At 38.2% G+C, this 23548-nt stretch overlaps 1 long non-coding RNA gene across 1 annotated transcript in view; it reads left to right on the forward strand.

The window, feature by feature from the left end:
- The window catches only part of LOC121817148 (uncharacterized), a 298484-nt gene that overhangs the window by 100525 nt on the left and 174411 nt on the right, over window positions 1-23548 (forward strand). The window contains exon 2 of the long non-coding RNA XR_009597166.1: window positions 11078-11150. This is a non-coding gene — a long non-coding RNA (uncharacterized LOC121817148). The remainder of the gene's footprint in view (window positions 1-11077; window positions 11151-23548) is intronic.

Here is a 23548-nt window from a genome sequence, read left to right on the forward strand (position 1 = left end):
TACAGAGTTTCAGTCTGTTGCACCTGTCACTTCCAAAGGGTTCCCTCTGTTTATTTTGGCTTCTTCTGTTTGCAAGTCTATTCAGTGTCTGATTTCCACCATGACACAAGGAGGCGAAGGTGGCCACTTATTTAGGCTCACTTGTTCACTTATGCTGTGGGGGAGAGAGAAACACTGCAAACAAATATCACTGGCATGTGTGGGGAGTGCTCACAATGTGTGGGCCACACTGGGTTTGCCCCCACTCATAGGTGCATGCTTTCCTGGTCTACACTACTCAAGCTCCAGGTTGGTCTGCAGGGGAACTGTCGAAAGCAGGCCCTGAGTTACATGCACTTCCCACTTTAAGCCACTCAGGTTAAGGTTCTCAGGTACTCCACAAAGGCACATACTCAATTGGGCCTACGTTTTATGCCTTTCCCAGGACCGAGCAGCTCAGACTACCAGGTGATTGTTGAGTGCACTCTCTCTAGGTGGGTGGTGCATCTTATCATCTCCCCTGTCCCAGCCGCTAGGTCTCCTGGGTGTGCAGCAGGAGTGCTGTCTCAGGTGTGCTGTGTGTCTCCTCTGGGGAGCTAACCTCCTGGCGGATGTCAACTGTCCAGGATACCAGGAAGACTTGGTTAGCAACTGGGAGCCAGCTAGCAGTTTGGTAGAGGATGCCATCTCTGGGGCCGAGATTGCCCCTCACCTTCCAGCTTTGGCTGTTGCCCGTCTGCCTCTCTGACTCTAGTTGGGGATGGGCCTTTCCGCAGCCGGCTAGCTCTCCTTTGGTGATCGCTCAGTCCTTTGTTCTATGAGTGGGCCCGGCAGTGCCTTAGATTAGAGCTTTTCACTGGAAAGTTCTCTCTCTCTCTCTCTCTCTCTCTCTCTCTCTCTCTCTCTCTCTCTCTCTCTCTCTCTCCCTCCCTCCCTCCCTCCCTCCCTCCCTCTCTCTCTCTCTCTCTTTCCCTCTATCTGGCTATCCCACAGTTTGGGTTGCTCTCTCACGTTAGTTCTCTCAGATTGTCCTCAGGGCATTCAGGCCCAGTCCTTACCCTAAGCATGCAGCCCACGCCTCCCTGTTCAGCCCCTGCTTGCTGATAGTGGATGCAAGCATCTGGGCTACTTCTCTGCTGAGAGTTGCAGTTAGGTGCATAATCTGTGGGTTTTATTTATTTATTTTTTCCTCCCACTTATGTTGCCCTCTGAGATCCCAAACTCCCCACAGATCCGCTGGTGAAAGGGTTTCCTGTGTTTGGAATCTTCTCTTTCATGATTCCCTCCACAGGACAGGTCTCCATCCCTAACTATTTTGTCTCTCTTTTTATCTTTTATATTGCACCCTACCTGCCTTTCTCGGTGCCTGGTGTCCTCCACCAGTGTTCAGAAGCTGTTTTGTGGAATTTGCTCAGTGTTAGAATGATCTTTCAATGAATTTGTAGGGTAGAAGAAGGTCTCCCCATTCTATCCCTCCACCATCTTAGGACCGCCCTACTGGAGGATTTATATCTTCCATTTTGCTATTTGTTTTTGATAGGTCTTAACTCATTTTTTGTTCCACACTTAGCCATCATTGCTTCCTTCTGTATTTTCTGTTGTATACTTTGCATCCCCTTGCTGTTTCTTTAACTGATTTTTCTTTCATCATTTTGAACATTTCATCTGCTGCACTCTGGACTCATGATTTTGATTATAAATTAACTACTTTATTAAGTTATCCCTTGTATCAATATCCCTATTCAAGCCACTTTCCCCCAGTTTTAAACATTCTATGTCTATGGCTTTTGATAACTTGACTATGCTATATCTTGGTGTGGGTCTCTAAGTTCATCCTGTTTGGATTTTTTCTGACTTTTCCACGTGTAATGATTTTCATATATTTGGGAAATTTTAAACATTTTTTTCTCTAAATAATCTTTCTGCTATGTTATCTCCTCTCATTCAAGGAATCCTATTATACATATATTTGTATATTGGATAATGTCCCAAAGATGTCTAAAGCTCTGTTCAATTTTCTTTATTCTTTTTTTTTCCTTTTGGCTGTACAATATTGACCTCAGTAGTCCTTTATTCAACTTTGTTGGTTGTCCCCCCCCTCATTTAAATAGGCTGTTAATCTTCAAGTGAATTTCTCATTTCATTTATTATATTTTGAAACTCTATGATTTTCAATTTTAAAACAATACTTTTTATTGATACTTTCCAGTTGACATATCTTTCTCACACTTTACTTCAACATGATTTCCTTTGATTCTTTGAAACAGCTTAATAGCTGATTCTTTACCTCTATCCTTTAGGTCCAAATTCTAAGCTTACTGTGGGAGATACATTGTTTATTGACTGCTTGTCATTCCATACACAAGGCATATTTTCTTATTTATGAGTATCATTTTTTTGTTGAAAACTAGACATTTTCAATAAACTGTGACAGCTCTGGAAATCCTTCTCACTGTTGTTAATATAGGTTCCTTTTTGTTTATTTAGTGACTTCCCTGAAACGAATCCATAAAGTCAGTATTATTAGTCATCTGTGGCGACTGTGTTTTCTGTCATATATCTAAGTCTCCAGTTAATGACTGGACAGAAATTTTCTTAAATGACTTGAGCCAGTAAGTTTCCCAATCTTTTCCAAGGGGCTCTGTGTAGGGGTTGGAACACAGCTTTATTCTTCAACTATTTACAACTCTAGTCTTTCACTTCCTGAATGTGTTGAACATCAGGTAAGAGTGGTTAAAGCCACAAGTGAGAGATTAAGACTTTCAAAGTCATTTTGAGACTGCATGCAGCTCTGCACGCAGCTCTGCACATGTATATGCATTTCTAGATCACTAATAATATGTTGGTCCTTTAAAATTTGTCTTATAGACACCTTGTCTCCCAGGTTTTTGTGGAGTTAAAGACTCTTGAGAATACTTTGGATGGCAAGTAGACCAATCCAGTTGATCCTAAATAAAATCAACTCTGAAAATATATTGGAAGGACTGATGCTAAAACTGAAGCTTCAATATTTTGGCCACCTGATGTGAAGAGCCAACTCATTGGGAAAGACCCTCATGCTGGGAAAGATTGAAGGGAAAAGGAGAAAGGGCCAACCGAGGATGAGATGGTTAGACAGCATCATCAAATCAATGTACATGAATTTGTCCAACCTCTGGGAGATAGTGAAGGACAGGGAAGCCTGTCATGTTGCAGTCCATGGGGTCACAAATAATCGGACAGTACTTAGTCATTAAATATACAACATCAGTATTCACAGTGTTAAACAAATGCTGCTTATCATTTCTGGCAAAAACACAGAATAGGGTATCCTTACTGAGCACGCTCTTAGTCACATCAAATAAAAGCAAGCCTTATGGATGCATATATTCCAGGGAACTGTCCAGTAAAAGAATAACAACTGCCTAGGAATGGAGCTTTGGGAGAAGTTCAAAACCCATTCTTCCCTCATTCAATGGCTGTTAGGACAATGAATTTCACAGTTAAAGTGGTTGCAGAGTTGATAGATTTCAAAATTACTGTAGGGTTCAGGAGGGGAAAAGGGGAATAGGGTAAATTAAAATGACACAAAATTACTGTTATTACATAAATTATTTCACTTTTTAAATACACAGTCCTTCAAATTTTGGAAGTCTTTGGTTGATTTCCAGAGTTCTGAAAAGGGTCATTTGGATACTTTTCACTGTGATTTTATTGCTATTATGAAGGAGCAAATTTTCAGAATTCTGTAATTACAGAATATTTTTTCTCTCCTTCACTTTTGATGGATGATTTAGCTGCATATGGAATTATAGATCCATGATTTTTCTTCCTTTTGACATTTCAAATCTCTTCATTTCTTGTGAAAATTGTTTATAAAGACAAGTACATTATAATTCTTACCTTTATTCTTCTCTAAGTAAAGTTTGTTTTCTCAGGTTTCTATTAGAATTAATTTTTTTGTCTTTAGTTTCCTGCAGCTTGAGTGTGAAAGGTATACATGTCTTTTTCTTTTGTTTTCCTGTTTATATTCTTTGGTATTCTATTTCCATTATCTTCTTTAGTTTTCTATGTTCTTCCTTTTGGTGTGCTGTTTATCTTAGTTTGGTGTTTCTCAGGGACTTTGGACATTCTTTGTCATTATTGCTTTAAATGTTTACTCTGTCCCATTCTTTCTTTCATCTCCTGCTCTTCCAACAATAAGTATGTTTTATCTTTTGGTACTGCCACAGAGTTGTTGAATGTTCTCTTCTTATCATTTCATTTCACTCTTTATCCTGTCTCCATTTCAGCTGGGAAGTTATTCTTGACCTAACTTGAGTCATATGATTCTTTCGTCAACCATATCAAGTCAAGTAAACAATTTAATTCACACTTCACTTCTTTCCTCTTTTTCAAAAAAAGAAATTTCCCATATTTCATGTTGGTTATTTGAGATTTCATCTCTGTTTTACCTATCTATTGTTGCATATTGTCTATTTTCTTTCATTACTCTGTTCATGTATTAATTATAGTTATGTTGAATTCCCTCTCTGATAATTCCAACATCAGTGTCATATCTTAGACTTCTGATGATTATTTTGTCTCTCTAGTCTGTTGTGTTTTTTTTTTTCTCACTGTTTTTCATGGAATTTTGCTGTTTTTGTTGAAAGGTGGACATTCTATGCCTGCCATTAAGAACTGAGATAAATAGAACTTTAAAGGCTTTATGTTAATTGAGCTAGGAGTTGCACTGTTTTTGTTATTTGTGGTAGCTGTGAGTACCAGAGTTTCAAATTTCATTAGTGTCCTCTTGCCTCCTTCCCTCTTAGCTTTGGGATTCTATATGAGCTACAACTTAGAAATAGTTTGTGTCTTGCTCTGATTTCACCTCTAATCCACTTTATAACACTGAAACTTTTTGATATGATGATAGGTCTGAAGGATATGGAACATTATACAACATTCCAAGTTAATCTCAATTTTTTAATTTATATGTATCTTCCATCTGTGATATTTACAGTGTTTTGTACGGGGATGGCAAAGGATGAGATGGTTGTTTCATCACCGACTCAGTGGACATGAGTTTGAGTAAACTCTGGGAGTTGGTGATGGACAAGAGGCCTGGCATGCTGCAGTCCATGGAGTAGCAAAGAATCAGACACGACTGAGTGACTGAACTGAACTGAACTGTCCTTTCAGTTGTGAAAGTGAGAGACTTTCACCTCTTTCCTCCAACCAGTTCTCTACTCCATTCAGTATATGCAGCTTTCAAAATACTTTATCTTAAATCTCAGTAACCCTCTGCTCTTACTCTCCTTAGGTGAGATAGAAAGGGTAGTGGTTGTGGAAAAGTCCTCTCCAGATCTTTGGGTCAGGGTTTATAAATTGCACTCTGGTAAAATTCATCCCCCAAAACTGATTTGTTTGTTTTGTTGCTTTGAGAGAAGGATTTGGATGGTTTTTACAATGGCTACACTTTTTTTATCTCCTACCAGGGCCACCAAGGTCCAGGCTAAGCATTAGAGTCTGTGAGGGTTTCTGGAGGTAAAATCCATGAAATTATAAGGTCTTTCTAATACTGGGTCACTCAGGATGCTCCCAGCCTCACCTTAGTCTACACTCAATTCATCAAATCATCATTTAACACTTCTACTCATTTAGGATTCTACCTCTTTCTGCTCCTGGAAGGAAGATCTTGGTTGATATATGTCTGTGAATGAGTCTGTTTCTCCATAGTTTAGAGTGCAGACTTGCTTTGTGACCTCAATTCTCTGCAGACCATCCAAGTTAAGTAATTGATTTTCAATTTGTCCACCGATTTCTTTTTACAAAATAGGGGTGACAACCCTCAAATTATTTCCATGCCCAAACTGAAATCAAGAGTGTGGGATATGGATGTTTAGGAAGAGTAACACTGAGGTGAAGCACCCTCCTCATTGCCCCATGTCAGGTATATGTCATGACCATGTAATATTTACTGGTGTTGCTGAAGTTGCTCATTTGGTTTAAATGGTGCCTGCCAGATTTTTTTTCCATATAAAATTATGTATTTTTCTCTTCCACCATTTATGTATTGGGAGCAATTCTTTGAGTCTATACCATAACTAATAGAAGGAGTGAATTACCAAGGAATAAATTTATGTTAAAACCACCATAGTAATTAAAAATGTTTTGGGAAAGATACTTTATCTTGTTTCATTGTAATGTTACACAAACTAATTTTAGTACTCAGTGAATCTTCTTTGCAGTAATTATTATTATGATGTTGTAAGATGGTGGTCCACTTTATTCATGCTTGTGTTTATTTCAAATTATTCTGTAAATATTTATTTATATGGGCTTATTTATTTTCCAAATTTGTTTAACTATAATTAATATATAATGTTGTGAAAGTTCTGAAAGTTTTGGTCACAGCAATCACAGCAGAAAAAAAGATATAAAAGGAATCCAAATTGGAAAAGAAGAAGCAAAACTCTCACTGTTTGCAGATGACATGATCCTCTATATAGAAAACCCTAAAGACTCCACCAGAAAATTACTAGAGCTAATCAACGAATATGGTAAAGTTGCGGGATATAAAATCAACACAAAGAAATCCCTTGCATTCCTATACACTAATAATGAGAAAGTAGAAAAGGAAATTACGGAAATAATTCCATTCACCATTGCAATGAAAAGAATAAAATACTTAGGAATATATCTACCTAAAGAAACTAAAGACCTATATATAGAAACTATAAAACACCGGTGAAAGAAATCAAAGAGGACACTAATAGATGGAGAAATGCACTGTGTTCATGGATCAGAAGAATCAATATAGTGAAAATGAGTATACTACCCAAAGCAATCTATAGATTCAACGCAATCCCTATCAAGCTACCAGCTCTATTTTTCACAGAGCTAGAACAAATAATTTCACAATTTGTATGGACATAAAAAAACCTTGAATAGCCAAAGCAATCTTGAGAAAGAAGAATAGAACTGGAGGAATCAACCTGCCTGACTTCAGGCTCTACTACAAAGCCACAATCATCAAGACAGTATGGTACTGACACAAAAACAGAAATATAGATCAGTGGAAAAAAAATAGAAAGCCCAGAGATAAATCCATACACCCATGGACACCTTATCTTCGACAAAGGAGGCAAGAATATACAATGGATTAAAAACAATCTCTTTAACAAGTGGTGCTGGGAAAACTGGCCAGCCACTTGTAAAAGAATGAAGCTGGAACATTTTCTAACACCATACACAAAAACAAAGTCAAAATGGATTAAAGATCTAAACATAAGATCAGAAACTATAAAACTCCTAGGAGAGAACATAGGCAAAACACTCTCTGACATAAATCACAGCAGGATCCTCTATGATCCACCTCCCAGAATACTGGAAATAAAAGGAAAAATAAACAAATGGAATCTAATTAAAATTAAAAGCTTCTGCACAACAAAGGAAACTATAAGCAAGGGGAAAAGACAGCCTTCTGAATGGGAGAAAATAATAGCAAATGAAGCAACTGACAAACAACTAATCTCAAAAATACACAGGCAACTTATGCAGCTCAATTCCAGAAAAATAAACTACCTAATCAAAAAATGGGCCAAAGAACTAAACAGACATTTCTCCAAAGAAGACATACAGGTGGCTAACAAACACATGAAAAGATGCTCAACATCAGTCATCATCAGAGAAATGCAAATCAAGACCACAATGAGGTACCATTTCACACCAGTCAGAATGGCTGCGATCCAAAAGTCTACAAGCAGTAAATGCTGGAGAGGGTATGGAGAAAAGATAACCCTCTTACACTGTTGGTGGGAATGCAAACTAGTACAGCCACTATGGAGAACAGTGTGGAGATTCCATCAAAATCTGGAAATAGAACTGCCTTATGACCCAGCAATCCCACTGCTGGGCATACACACCGAGGAAACCAGAATTGAAAGAGACACGTGTACCCCAATGTTCATCACAGCATTGTTTATAATAGCCAGGACATGGATGCAATCTAGATGTCCATCAGCAGATGAATGGATAAGAAAGCTGTGGTCCATATACACAATGGAGTATTACTCAGCCATTAAAAAGAATACATCTGAATCAGTTCTAATGAGGTGGATGAAACTGGAGCTGATTATACAGAGTGAAGTAAGCCAGAAAGAAAAACACCAATACAGTGTACTAATGCATATATATGGAATTTAGAAAGATGGTAATGATAACCCTGTACGTGAGACAGCAAAAGAGACACAGATGTATAGAACAGACTTTGGACTCTGTGGGAGAGGAAGAGGGTGGGATGATTTGGGAGGATGGCATTGAAACATGTATAATATCATATAAGAAACATATAGCCAGTCTAGGTTTGATGCAGGGTACAGGATTCTTGGGGCTGGTGCACTGGGATGACCCAGAGGGATGGTATGGGGAGGGTGGTGGGAGGGGTTTCACTATTGGGAACACGTGTACACCCATAGCAGATTCATGTTGATGTATGGCAAAACCAATATTATATTGTAAAGTAAATAAATAAAATCTGAATATTTATATACAATATTTTGTAAGTTCAAAGTGTATAATATATTGATCTGATACAGCTATATATTGCAAAATGATTATCACAATAGCATTAGCTACAATCTGCATCACATCAGTTACTTAATATTTCTTTTTTGAACTGTGCTGCTAATATTCAGAATTTATATTGGACCCAGGTCTCCTTCATTGCAGGCAGATTCTTTGCTGTCTGAGCCATCAGGGATATAATATAGCAATTTTTTAAGTTTAATTTTTTACAGGACTTACTCTGGATTCTTTTTGTATTTTTTCTGTCAACCATAAATTCAAACATTTCTTCAAGAAGTTCCACTTTGTTTTTGTTGTTCCTGCTGGAGAACTGTATTTCAAAGTTAGTTGCATTTGTTAATATTGGAGTGTCACTACATGTGGGCCTTTTCAGCAAACTGAGTGCTAAGAATATATGTATGGACTCATTGTACACCAACATTTCTGTGTTAATTTTTGCATCTATTCTGTTAAGCCTTTGTAAATATATAGATATATTAAAATATGTGATTCATTCTAACCTTCCTTGTTGGTTATTGATACCTATTTATTTATTTTCTCCCTTTTTAACTGAAGTATAGTTGACTTACAATATTATATTAGCTTCATAAGTGCAGAATTGTGATTTGATATTGTTGTAGGTTATATTACATATAAAATTATTATGAAAATTGGCTATATTCCCTGTGCTGTACATTACACTCTTACATTTTATTTATTTTATAGCTAGTAGTTTATACCTCTTAATTCCCTCCCCCTTTCTTGCCCCTCCCTCCCCCTCCTCCTCACTGGTAACACTTGGTTTGTTCTTTGTATCCATGAGTCTGTTTCTATTTTATTATATTTGTTTATTTGTTTAATTTTTAGATTCTACATATGAGTGAAAACATATAGTATTTGTATTCTTTGTTTCATTTATTTCACTAAGCATAATTTCCTCTAGATCCGTCTATATTTTCACAAATGGCATAAGTCATTCTTTTTTATGGCTGGGTAGAATATATTTCACATATTCCTTTCTGTCCATCTGTTGATGAACACTTAGATTTGTTCCATACCTTGGTTATTGTAAATAGCACTGCTTTGAACATTGGGATGCATGTGTTTTTTCTAATTAGTGCTTTTATTTGTATATATACTCAGAAGTGGAATTTTTGGATCATAACTTCTTTCTTTGACCTGGGGTATCTTTTTTTGGTGGGATCCAACATTCTCTCATTGATGGTTGTTTAGCAGTGAGTTGCAATTCTGATGTTATTGCAGGTGAAGATGAGCCCACGTCCTTCTTCTCTGCCATCTTGAATATTCTTTTTCAGGGACAAAACTTTCCCTGAGCCCAAAATTCTTAACTCTTCTATTTTCCTTTACACAGATTGATTTAAATCCACCTTTCTTTATCTTGTGCTGGTGTTTAGATCTCAGCCACTATGACTTGGGTTGTGATAATTGATTTCTGGAAAAAATGACAGAAAATATTGGTCTTCATAATCATATATTTATAGATATGAAATTAAAAGCAGATTGGAATTTGGCAACGAGTGAGCCAGGAGTTTAGTGAAATTAACACGTTACAACAATCTTAAAATATGTAGGCAATAGAATTAGGGCTATTTGGTCTCCTCTAAATGAAGAGGAACTAAAAAGCCTCTTAGTGAAACTGAAAGTGGAGAATTTAAAAAGATGGCTTAAAGCTCAACATTCAGAAAACAAAGATCATGGCATCCGGTCCCATCACTTCATGGGAAATAGATGGGGAAACAGCAGAAACAGTCGCAGATTTTATTTTTGGAAGGGGCTCCAAAATCACTGCAGATGGTGGCTGCAGCTATGAAATTAAAAGACGCTTACTCCCTGGAAGAAAATCTATGACCAACCTAGATAGCATATTCAAAAGCAGAGACATTACTTTGCTGACTAAGGTCTGTCTAGTCAAGGCTATGGTTTTTCCTGTGGTCACGTATGGATGTGAGAGTTGGACTGTGAAGAAGGCTGAGCGCCGAAGAATTGATGCTTTTGAACTGCGGTGCTGGAGAAGACTCTTGAGAGTCCCTTGGACTGCAAGGAGATCCAACCAGTCCATTCTGAAGGAGATTAGCCTTGGGATATCTTTGGAAGGAATGATGCTAAAGCTGAAGCTCCAGTACTTTGGCCACTTCATGTGAAATGTTGACTCATTGGAAAATACTTTGATACTGGGAGAGGTTGGGGGCAGGAGGAGAAGGGGACGATAGAGGATGAGATGGCTAGATGGCATCACAGAGTCGATGGATGTGAGTCTGGGTGAACTCCGGGAGATGGTGATGGACAGGGAGGCCTGGAGTGCTGCGATTCATGGGGTCGCAAAGAGTCGGACACGACTGAGCGCCTGAACTGAACTGAACTGAACTGAAAGGTATGCTTGTGGTGACCTACTTGGTTTGCCCCTTTGTCTCCCAGAAATACTTTGTGGTAGGACTGAGAGATAGATGCCAATACATGTAAATTATTTTGACACCTATTTCATAAGATGTTAAAAAGAACTTCTGGTAAACTGTGATCTTAAGTACACTAATTATACTGATTTTCTTTCTAGGGACAGAACTGAAAACAGTCATCTAGGGGGCTGAACCGTGAGGAAGATGTTGTGGAGCCTGAGTGCCCTCATGGTATGCATGCCTTCAAACTAATCATGACAGAAAACTGACCCACAAGCTTTCCCACAAAACTTATGTTTCCTTGTAGACTATTTTTACCTCATTGCTTTGAAAAAGAACTAAATATGACCCAACACAAAACCATGGGTTCTGTTTACCTTTTAACTGTTTTCATGTGTTATTTTTGGCGTCAGTGCTCTGAGATTCTCTATAGAAGTGACAGTGGCCTGAGCAAGCACAGTCTGGTAATAAATTGCCTCACTTATACCCTGATATGGGTATTACAGGAGCAGCAGGACTAGAGAATGTCATGAACAGGACTGCTGGAGCATGTATAGAGCTGTTCAGGGCCCAGGGATCTGAGTTTCACTCTCCATAATAGGCTACTATTTTCTAGATGCCTCTTTATGTGAAAGGAGAAGGCAGGCTGCTGAAGACATGCTATATGATTTATACTACATAGAAGAATTTTCAGAATATGAATAGCATTCAAAGGAATATGTGCCTCTGGTGAAAACAAAGTAGCTGGTAAATGATAGCATGTCAGAGGTGAGGAGGATAAGACAGGAAACTGCTGTCTGAACTGGGGAAAGTCTGCATGGATGATGCATGTATTTTGGGGGTAATCAAGCAGTCCTGTTTGTGCCTACAAAAATCAGGGTTAAGAAGAAGGAGAACTGTGATCAAGCTTTCTTACTTTGCCTGCCCTTCCATCTGCCTTACTCCTAGGCCCTCTTTTTTTAACTTTTTATTTCTGTGACAGCTTTAAGATAGGCAATTCCCATAACATGAGATTTACCCACTTAACATGTACAATTCACTGTGTTTTAGGATATTCACAGAAGTGTGCAATCATCACAATCAATTTAGAATAAAACTTAAAGCAAACATAGAATATTTACAACCAAGGAAACACTGTACCCTTGGCTTTTACCCTTTAGTCCCCATTCTCCTCAGCCCTAAGTAACCACTGATTTAATTCCTATCTCTAGGGATTTCTTATTCTGAACATTTTATATTAATGGATCAATAAAGTACATAAGCTTTTGTGACTAATTCCTTCCACTTATCAAAATATTTTCAAAGTTCATTCATGTAACATGTATCAGTACTTTACCACTTTTATGGCTACATAATATTCCATTGCATGTGCAAACCACATTTATCTACTCATCTAATTGATGGACATTTGGTTTATTTCCACCTTTTGGCTATTATGAATAATACTGGTATAGACATTTGTGTATGTTTTTCTGTGGTATATATTTTCATTTATCTTGGGTATATTTGTAAGAGTGGAATTTCTGGGTCAAATGATAACTCTATGTTTAACTTTTTGAGGAACTTTCAAGCTATCTTCCAAAGTGGCTGAACAATTTTATATCCCACCAGTAGTGTATGAGGATTCTGTCTTCTTCACATTTTCCTCAATAGTTGTTATTATCTAACCTCACACCTTTCTATGTGAAATCTATCCTCTTCTGCCTTTGCTTATTTTTTACCTACTTACTCTATCTGCGCCTCCACTTTTCTCAGCATGTCTGCAGTTTTTGAGATGTTGGTGCTTTTACTGCCCCTATAGCATGCTGTTTTTTTTCCTAATTTGATATCTTTACTCATGCTTTTACTCATGCTTTACTCATGATTAGTAGTGTAAGGCTGTACTCTGGGGCCATTTGTGTATTTTCTTTAAAGAAATAAAACTGGAAATAGAACTGCCTTATGACCCAGCAATCCCACTGCTGGGCATACACACCGAGGAAATCAGAATTGAAAGAGATACGTGTACCCCAATGTTCATCGCAGCACTGTTTATAATAGCCAGGACAGGGAAGCTACCTAGATGACCATCAGCAGATGAATGGATAAGAAAGCTGTGGTACATATACACAATGGAGTATTACTCAGCCATAAAAAAAATACATTGGAATCAGTTCTAATGAGGTGGATGAAACTGGAGCTGATTATACAGAGTGAAGTAAGCCAGAAAGAAAAACACCAATACAGTATACTAATGCATATATACGGAATTTAGAAAGATGGTAATGATAACCCTGTATGCGAGACAGCAAAAGAGACGCAGATGTAGTGAACAGTCTTTTGGACTCTGTGGGAGAGGGAGAGGGTGGGATGATTTGGGAGAATGGCATTGAAACACATATAATATCATATAAGAAACGAATCGCCAGTCCAGGTTTGATGCATGATACAGGATGCTTGGGGTTGGTGCACTGGGATGACCCAGAGGATGATATGGGGAGGGATGTGGGAGGAGGGTTCAGGATGGGAAACATGTGTATACCCGTAGCAGATTCATGTTGATGTATGGCAAAACCAATACAATATTGTAAAGCAATTAGCCTCCAATTAAAATAAATTTAAAGTTAAAAAAAACTATCTATTCAAACCATTTTCCCATGTTTTGGATTTTATTATTGTCCTATGACTCTTAAAGGATTGTTTCTGTGGCCTTCATTGCGGAGAATTATTCAAGAAACTTTCAAAGAAGTGTTTCTTCAGTAACCCCGCATATGCATATGAGTTCCATTTCTGAACTCCTATGGGATTCCCTGGTGGCTCAGCTGGTAAATAATCTGTCTGTAAAGCCAGAGACTTGGGTTAGATCCCTTTGTTGGGAAGATCCTCTGGAGAAGGGAAAGGCTATCCACTCCAATATTCTGGCCTTGAGAATTCGATAGACTGTATAGTCCATGAGGTCATAAAAAGACAGACACCATTGAGCCACTTCCATTTCATTTCATTTCACTTCCATTTCTGAGAATGTATTGGTAAGTCAAACAAAATTAGCCTAGAACCCAATTAACACAATTGGCTATATGGTACTGTACTTTTCACACAAATAATACATTCAAAAACAAAAAAAAAATATAAAACACTTTAAACTTACAGTACAATGCCTTGAAAAGACAAAGGAGCAAGAATATACAATGGAGAAAATACAATCTCTTTAACAAGTGATTCTGGGAAAACTGGTCAACCACTAGTAAAATAATGAAGCTAGAACACTTTCTAACACAATACACAAAAATATACTCAAAATGGATTAAAGATCTAAATGTAAGACCAGAAACTATAAAATTCCTAGAGGAAAACATAAGCAAAACACTTTCCAACATAAATCACAGCAGGATCCTCTATGACCCACCTCCCAGAGTATTAGAAATAAAAGCAAAAATAAACAATTGGGACCTGATTTAACTTAAAAGTTTTGCAAAACAAAGGAAAGTATAAGCAAGGTGCAAAGACAGCCTTCGGAATGGGAGAAAATAATAGCAAATGAAGCAACTGACAAACAACTAATCTCAAAAATATACAAGCACCTCCTGCAGCTCAATTCCAGAAAAATAAACGACCCAATCAAAAAAATGGGCCAAAGAACTAAATAGCCATTTCTCCAAAGAAGACACACAGATGGCTAACAAACACATGAAAAGATGCTTAACATCACTCATTATCAAATAAATGTAAATCAAAACCACAATGAGGTACCATTTCACGCCAGTCAGAATGGCTGCTATCAAAAAGTTTACAAACAAATGCTGGAGAGGGTGTGGAGAAAAGGGAACCCTCTTACACTTTTGGTGGGAATGCAAACTAGTACAGCCACTATGGAGAACAGTGTGGAGACTCCTTAAAAATCTGCAAATAGAACTGCCATATGAACCAGCAATTCCACTGCTTGGCATACACCCTAAGGAAACCAGAATTGAAAGAGACACGTGTACCCCAATGTTCATTGTAGCACTGTTTATAATAACCAGGACATGGAAGCAGCCTAGATGTCCATCAGCAGACAAACAGATAAGAAAGCTGTGGTACATATACACAATGGCATATTACTCAGCCATTAAAAAGAATACATTGGAATCAGTTCTAATGAGGAGGATGAAACTGGAGCATATTATACAGAGTGAAGTAAGCCAGAAAGAAAATCACCAACACAGTATACTAACACATATATATGGAATTTAGAAAAATGGTAACAATAACCCTATATGTTAGGCAGCAAAAGAGACACAGATGTATAGGATGGTCTTTTGGACTCTGTGGGAGAGGGCGAGGGTGGGATGATTTGAAAGAATGGCATTGAAACATGTATATTATCATACGTGAAATGAATCGTCAATCCAGGTTCGATGCATGAGACAGGGTTCTCAGGGCTGGTGCACTGGGATGACCCAGAGGGATGGTATGGGGAGGGAGGTGGGAGGACGGTTCAGAATAGGGAACACATGTACACCCGTGGTGGATTCATGTCAGTTTATTGCAAAACCACCAAAATATTGTAAAGTAATTAGCCTCCAATTAAAATAAATAAATTTATATTAAAAAGAAAAGTATGGTAGTACAGTACAACACCTGGCATGCAGGGTGAGTAAAGTGGCATACATTTAGTGAACAGGCAGAAAGAGTTACTGACTGTGGAGGGAAAGGAGGTAAGAGATGGTAGGACTGAAGGATCATCAGCAATAGAAGGTGGAAAGTAAGCAATTTCACTCATGTGTAATGTTGATGGAATGCACATTTGTATCTTTGAAAGTTTGTAACTTGAAGGTCCATGTGTTGGGGATTTGCTGTACTTCTAACTTTTCCACCTATAACTATGGTCAACTCAGATAGAATTGGAAGAAATCCATAGTGTAGAAACAGTGAAAGGGAGAAAGTACTCATAATGTACAAATAAATATGGATGATCATTTGTAGCTGAAATTTCAAGTGGGTGATTAAATGTCTGAGATGAGAAGATGTGAGGAAATTCCAATCAAGAGAAATAAAACAACATGGTAGTTATGAGGACATCTCAATCAGGAGAAATACTACATGTATGACAGTTATAAGGAAATCTCAAACAATAGAAATATAATAAGTATGGTAGTTATGAGGAAATCTCAGTCAAGAGATTTATAATAAGTATAGTATCTGTGACCAGAGAATATGAGCTTTGCTATCTGGCAAGCACTTTCTTCTTTTAAAGATATTTGGAAGAAAAGATGGGAACCAAGTCTATTCAAGCATATTTGAATGCTCAAAGTCAGAATCTTCAGGTATGTGCTTGGTCAGAAATCTCTCTCCAGGCTCCTATTTTGTGCATATCCCAGTCCCATACCAGATCAAAGCTGACAGTAGGCAAATACAGAGAGGTTCAAACTGTGAACTCAGACCAACCTTTCTGTTTGGAATGCCTCTGCAAAGTCTGGACACTATTCCCTGAGCACTGCAGTTCTTCTTCCAGGGTATGTCTCTCCATAACCCAGATCTCCTTTAAGAAGTTGGGGTATGAGTGGTACATTGGTCAGGTTTAGAGAATAAGGGGGAATTTGTCCTTACCACCTGCTTCATACTGACACTATTCTCTATTTAACTACACCAGACATCATCATACTTATTGACGTAATGACCAGTGTAAACATTGCTCCATCCACAAGCTGCCTGTCAGAAATAAAAGGGTAGGCTCGGGTTTCTGTTTGGCTGCTGCTGCTGCTGCTGCTAGGTCGCTTCAGTCGTGTCCAACTCTGTGCCACCCCACCAGGCTCCCCCATCCCTGGGATTCTCTAGGCAAGAATGCTAGAGTGGGTTGCCATTTCCTTCTCCAATGCATGAAAGTGAAAAGTGAAAGTGAAGTCACTCAGTCATGTCCAACTCTTAGCGACCCCACGAACTGCAGCCTACCAGGCTCCTCTGTCTACGGGATTTTCCAGGCAAGAGTACTGGAGTGGAGTGCCATTGCCTTCTCCATCTGTTTGGCTAACTTAAATTAGGAAGGAAAAAGCTCATATTATAGTACTTAAAAGTTGGATAAATCTGAATTTTTAAGAAGTGAATTAAAAGCCTAGAGGATATAAGCATCCTGAAAACCTAAATTGAGAAAAAGTTGCATCTTAGGAAGATCTTCCACTGCCTGAGGAAAATTAGTGATTTCCCCTATATCCCATATTACATTAGAGTTTTCTCTCTTTACCTTCCTAAGCCATTTGCAGAAGGACGGATCTTTCATACATAAAATATCCTGGTCATCCCCATGACACCTTGCCCACATGTAACAATGAAGTATGAAATATGGTACCATTGTTCACTGCTTTGTAATTAACCATCCCAGAATTAGTAGTATTAAAGAACAACTATTTTGTTATATTCATGGATTCTATGGTATAGTAGTCAAGACTTTTCTTTGCTTTGTAATGTCTGGGGCCTGAAACAGAAAAATGTACATAAGTAGAGAGTGATTAAAAATATTGGAGACTGGAGTAATCCAGCAGCTTCTTCACTCACACATGTGGTACTAGTCAGAAACAACCCAAATGCTGTGTTCAGCTAGGATTATCAACAGAGGTCCTTCATGTGGCTTGGGCTCTTCACAGCCTAGAAACCAAATTAGGGATAGCATACAGTGGATTAAATTTAAATGGTTAGATTTCCAGTGTGCAAAACAAAGTAGCATTCCTTTTGTGATCCTGAGTCAGAATATGAATGCCATACTCTGTTAGTGGAAGCACTTCCAACCCCATCCAGTTTCAAGGGGAGGGAAATTAATCTCTGCCCTTTGATGGAAGTAATACAGATCCTTTTTCAGGTTCTTTTCCCTTATAGGCTATTACAAAATATTGAGTATAGTTCCCTGTGGTATATAGTAGGTCCTTGTTGTTTATCTATTTTATATATGTGTTGTGCTAATTCACTGAGTCGTGTCTGACTCTTTGCAATTCCATGGACTGTAGCCCATTAGATTCTTTTGTCCATGAGGATTCTCCAGGTAAGAATACTGGTGTGGGTTGCCATGCCCTCCTCCAGGAGATCTTCCCAACCCAGGGATTGAACCCAGGTCTACTGCATTGCAGGCAGATTCTTTACCATCTGAGCTACCAGGGAAGCCCCATTTTATATATAATAGTGTGTAAATATTAACCCCAAACTTCTAATTTATAGCTCCCACTTCTTTCCCTGTGGAGACTATGAGTTTATTTTCTATGTCTGTGGGACCTATTTGTATTTTGTAAATAAGTTATTTTTTATATTATTTTTAGATTCTACATATAAGCAATATGTCTGGCTTACTCACTTAATATGTTGATCTCTTGGCCCATCTATGTTACTGAAAATGTCATTTCATTATTTTTAACAACTGAATAAGATTCCACGCTATGCATATACATATACATTCATATATACATACATACATGACCATATAAGATAGAAGCACCAGGCCATCTTACCTGTCTCTTGAGAAACCTGCATGTGGGTCAAGAAACAACAGTTATAACTTGGCATGGAACAACTGGTTTGTTCAAAACTGAGAAAGGAGTACAACAAGGCTGTATATTGCCACCCTGGTTACTCAACTAATATACAGAGTATATCATGAAAAATGTCCGACTGGATGAATCACAAGCTAAAATCAAGATTTTCAGGGGAAATATCAACTTCAGATATGCAGATGATACCACTCTAATGGAAGACAGTGAAAAGGAACTAAAGAGGCTCTTGAAGAGGGGGAAAGAGGAGAGTAAAAATGTTGGCTTGAAACTCAACTTTAAAAATACTAAGATCATGGCAACAGGTCTCACCACTTCATAGCAAATAGAAGGGGAAAAATGGAAGCAGTGACAGCCTTTGTTTTGGGGGGCTCCAAATTCACTGCGTATGGTGGCTGCACCCATGAAATTAAAAGACACTTGTTCCTTGGAAGGAAATCTATGACAAACCAGGACAGCATATAAGAAAGTAGAGAGTTTGTTTACACTTTGTTTACAAAGGTCTGTACAGTCAAATATATGGTTTTTCCAGTAGACATGTATCGATGTAAGAGTTGGATCATAAATAAAGCTGAGTGCCAAAGAATTTATGCTTTCAAATTGTGGTGCTGGAGAAGTCTCTTGAGAGTCCCTTGGACAGCAAGGAGATCAAACCAATTAGTCTTAAAGGAATTCATTCTTGGATATTAATTAGAAGGACTGTTGCTGAAGCTGAAGCTCCAATACTTTGGCCACCTGATGTGAGGATCAGACTCATTGTAAAAGATGCTGATGTTGGGAAAGATTGAAGACAAAAGGAGGAGGAGGCAGAGGATGAGATGGTTACACTGACTCAATGCACATGACTTTGAGCACACTCGGGAGATAGTGAAAGACAGGAAAGCCTGGCATACTGCAGTCCAAAGGTTATAAACAGTCAGACACAACTTAGTGACTGAACAACAATATACACGCATACATACCTATATGCCACATATTCTTATCCATTCATCTGTTGATGGCAACTTAGGTTGCTTCCATGAGTTATATTTATCTTTATTTTTTTTAACCTTATTTTACTTTACAATACTGTATTGGTTTTGCCATACATTGACATGAATCCACCACGGGTGTATACAAGCTCCCAATTCTGAATCCCCCTCCCACCTCCCACCCCATATCATCTCTCTGGATCATCCCCATGCACCAGCCCCAAGCATTCTGTATCCTGTATCAAACATAGACTGGCGATTTGTTTCTTACATGATAGTATACATGTTTCAATGCCATTCTCCCAAATCATCCCACCCTCTCCCTGTCCCTCTCCCTCAGAGTCCAAAAGTCCGTTCTACACATCTGTGTCTCTTTTGCTGTCTTGCATCCAGGGTCATCATTACCATCTTTCTAAATTCCGTATATATGTGTCAGTATACTGTATTGGTGTTTTTCTTTCTGGCTTACTTCACTCTGTATAATCGGCTCCAGTTTCATCCACCTCATTAGAACTGATTCCAATGTATTTTTTTAACGGCTGAGTAATACTCCATTGTGCATATGTACCACAGCTTTCTTATCCATTCATCTGCTGATGGACATCTAGGTTGTTTCCATGAATTAGAGGTTTCTCCAGGGATATACCCAAGAATGGGATTGCTGGATAATATCGTAGCTCTTATTTTAGTTTTGTTTGTTTGTTTTTTTTTTTAAGAACCTCTGTGTGTGTGTGTGTGTGTGTGTGTGTGTGTGTGTTAGTTGCTCCATCATGTTTGACTCTGTGTGACCCCATGAACTGTAGCCTTCCAGGTTCCTCTGTCCACAGGATTCTCCAGGCACGAATACTGGAGTGGGTCTTCATGTCTTTCTCCAGGGGACCTTCCCAACCCAGGGAACAAACCTGGGTCTCCTGCACCACAGGTGGATTCTTTACCATCGGGCCACCTAGGAAGCCCAAGAACTTCCATACTGTTCTCCATAGTGGCTACACCAGTTTACATTCCCACCAACAGTGTAGGAGTGTTAAGAAACATCCCATCACTGTTGGTGGAAATGCAAACTAGTACAGCCACTATGGAGTACAGTGTGGAGATTCCTTAAAAAATTGCAAATAGAACTGCCTTATGACCCAGCAATCCCACTGCTGGGCATACACACTGAGGAAACCAGAATTGAAAGAGACACATGTACCCCAATGTTCATCGCAGCACTGTTTATAATAGCCAGGACATGGAAACAACCTAGATGTCCATCAGCAGATGAATGGATAAGAAAGCTGTGGTACATATACACAATGGAGTATTACTCAGCCATTAAAAAGAATACATTGGAACCAGTTCTAATGAGATGGATGAAACTGGAGCCAATTATACAGAGTGAAGTAAGCCAGAAAGAAAAACACCAATACAGTATACTGACACATATATATGGAATTTAGAAAGATGGCAATGATGACCCTGTATGCAAGACAGCAAAAGAGACACAGATGTGTAGAGCAGACTTTTGGACTCTGTGGGAGAGGGAGAGGGTGGGATGATTTGGGAGAATGGCATTGAAACATGTATACTATCATATAAGAAATGAATCGCCAGTTTATGTCCGATGCAGGATACAGCATGCTTGGGGCTGGTGCTTGGGGATGACCCAGAGAGATGTTATGGGGAGGGAGGTGGGAGGGAGGTTCATGTTTGGGAACGCATGTACACCCGTGGTGGATTCATGTCAATGTATGACAAAACCAATACAGTATTGTAAAGTAAAATAAAGTAAAAATAAAAATTTTAAAAATAAATAAATAAAAATAAAAATTTTAAAAAATTAAAATAAATTGAGTAGATTTTAAGTTACAATTTGGGGTTAATTATTACAATGTTACAACGTGGCTTAAAAATATGTCAGTTATAAGGGGTTCTGATGTGTTCCTAAGATGCTTCTAGATTTTGTACACAAAGCCAGTTGTTATTCTAGAACATTCATGACAACCAGTTTGGGACCACTCCTGTCCACTCAAGACACAGAACGCATCCTCAGTCTCTACCTGTCTAATAGGTCCTCATCAAATATGAGCATGGCTTCACATCAAGCTCTTGCCGCTTACCTGTCCATATGTGTGAACTAGTTATAGAGGCCACATTTGCAGATAGCATCCTTAGAGAAGCTGCCAATTGAATGGAAAACACATTGCATATTATGATGAAAGATGTTTAATAAAAAAGGAAACAGGACATCAGAAGAGCTAAGGTATTGTGGAAAGAAAATTCATAACAAGTGAAATGAAAACAAGATTTTCCATGATTTAGCTTTGAATAAAATTGATGTTGCACTTTACTGATGAATGAGGTCGGCAATTGGAGAGACTAGATGCTTTATGAAGGCTAAATGCAAAGAAGAACAAAACCATTCTTCCTGTTTACAGCCTTCCTCATTCCAGGTCCCCAGCTCCCTGAGAAGGCTCCTGCCAAAAGCTGAGAATACCGTTTGGAGGATGTGTTTATTTTATTTATATATATATATATATATATATATATATATATATATATATATATATATTATTGAAGCAAAGGAAAATGCAGTTTGTTCTTGACAAAGATGGACAGTCATGTATATCTGCAGGTTCATTCCTCAGACCACAGGGGTGAAAGAGAAGGCATGAGTGGGGAAGGTGAGTAGACACCCTCTGTGTGGGAGGATGCTCTGAATCCACACATTCTTCGTGTTCCTCTCCAGATTATTCATTTATCCTATTTTCTTCTTCTAGTTGGCTGTACCAAGGATACTACTTCGGTTTTATAAACCTTTGTTCTTCCTCTCCAGTCTTTCTGTCCCTTGTTCTCATATACCACACCAAAACTTATGCAATTGTCTGGGATCTTTATGTAGAATGCCCTGACATGTATTCACAGAAATATTTTTGTCTGACTGACCTGAACAAATATAACTCTGGAGCATGTAGCAGTTCATGAGCTTTTGCTGTCATGTTCAAAGGACATCAGTTTGGTATTCTGTTTCAGGACGTGGCCAAGTATCTCCAGTTGGACCAAGTCTTCTGTAGACAGTGAAAACTAAACAAACCTAGTTTCAAATATTTAAATATAAATATATACACAAATATTTTAAAGCTCATATCAATTATAAATTAACATATATTAATACAAATAGTGTCATATTGATGATATAGTGTCATGCATATTATATTAATCAGTTCAGTCACTCAGTCGTGTCTCACTCTTTGCAACCCCTTAGACTGCAGCACACCAGGATTCCCTGTACATAACCAATTGCCAGAGCTTGCTCAAACTCATATCCATCAAGTTAGTAATGCCATTCAACCATCTCAACCTCTGTCATTCCCTTCTCCTTCTACCTTCAATCTTATTATATTAATAATTATTATATTTGTTGTTGTTCAATAGCTATGTCATATCCAACTCTTTATGATCCCCATGAACTGCAGCACACAAGGCTTCTCATGTCCATTGAGTCAGTGATGCCATCCAATCATCTCATCTTTGTCATCCTCTTCTCTTCTTGCCTTCAATCTTTCCCATCATCAGGGTCATTTCCAATCAGTCAGCTCTTAACATCAGTTGGCCAAAGTATTGGAGCTTCAGCTTCATCATCAGTCCTTCCAATGAATATTCAGGGTTGGTTTCCTTTAGGATTGACTTGTTTGATCTCTTTGCTGTCCATGAAACTCTCAGGAGTATTCTGCAGCACCACAGTTTCAAAGAATCAATTCTTAACAGCGCTCAGTCGTCTTAATGGTCCAGCTCTAACGTTCATACATAACTACTGGCAAAACCACACACTTGAGTGAATGGACATTTGTCAGCAAAGTAATGTATCTGCTTTTTAATATGCTGTCTAGGTTTGTCACAGCTTTTCTTCCAAGGGGCAGTGTCCTTGATTTCACAGCTGCAGTCACCATCCACACTGATTTTGAAACTCAAGAAAATAAAGTCTGTCACTCCACATTTTCCCTTGTATTTGTATGAAGTGTTGGGAATGGGAGTCATAATAATTATTTTTTAATGTTGAAATTTTTAATTTATTTTTTAATAAGGATAATTGCTTTACAGAATTTTGTTGTTTTCTGTCAAACGAGAAATATGAATCAGCCATAGGGGTGTGTGTGTGTGTGTATATATATATATATATATATATATA

This window comes from Ovis aries, chromosome 18 (genome assembly GCF_016772045.2).
Source record: "Ovis aries strain OAR_USU_Benz2616 breed Rambouillet chromosome 18, ARS-UI_Ramb_v3.0, whole genome shotgun sequence".
Lineage (NCBI taxonomy): Eukaryota > Metazoa > Chordata > Mammalia > Artiodactyla > Bovidae > Ovis > Ovis aries.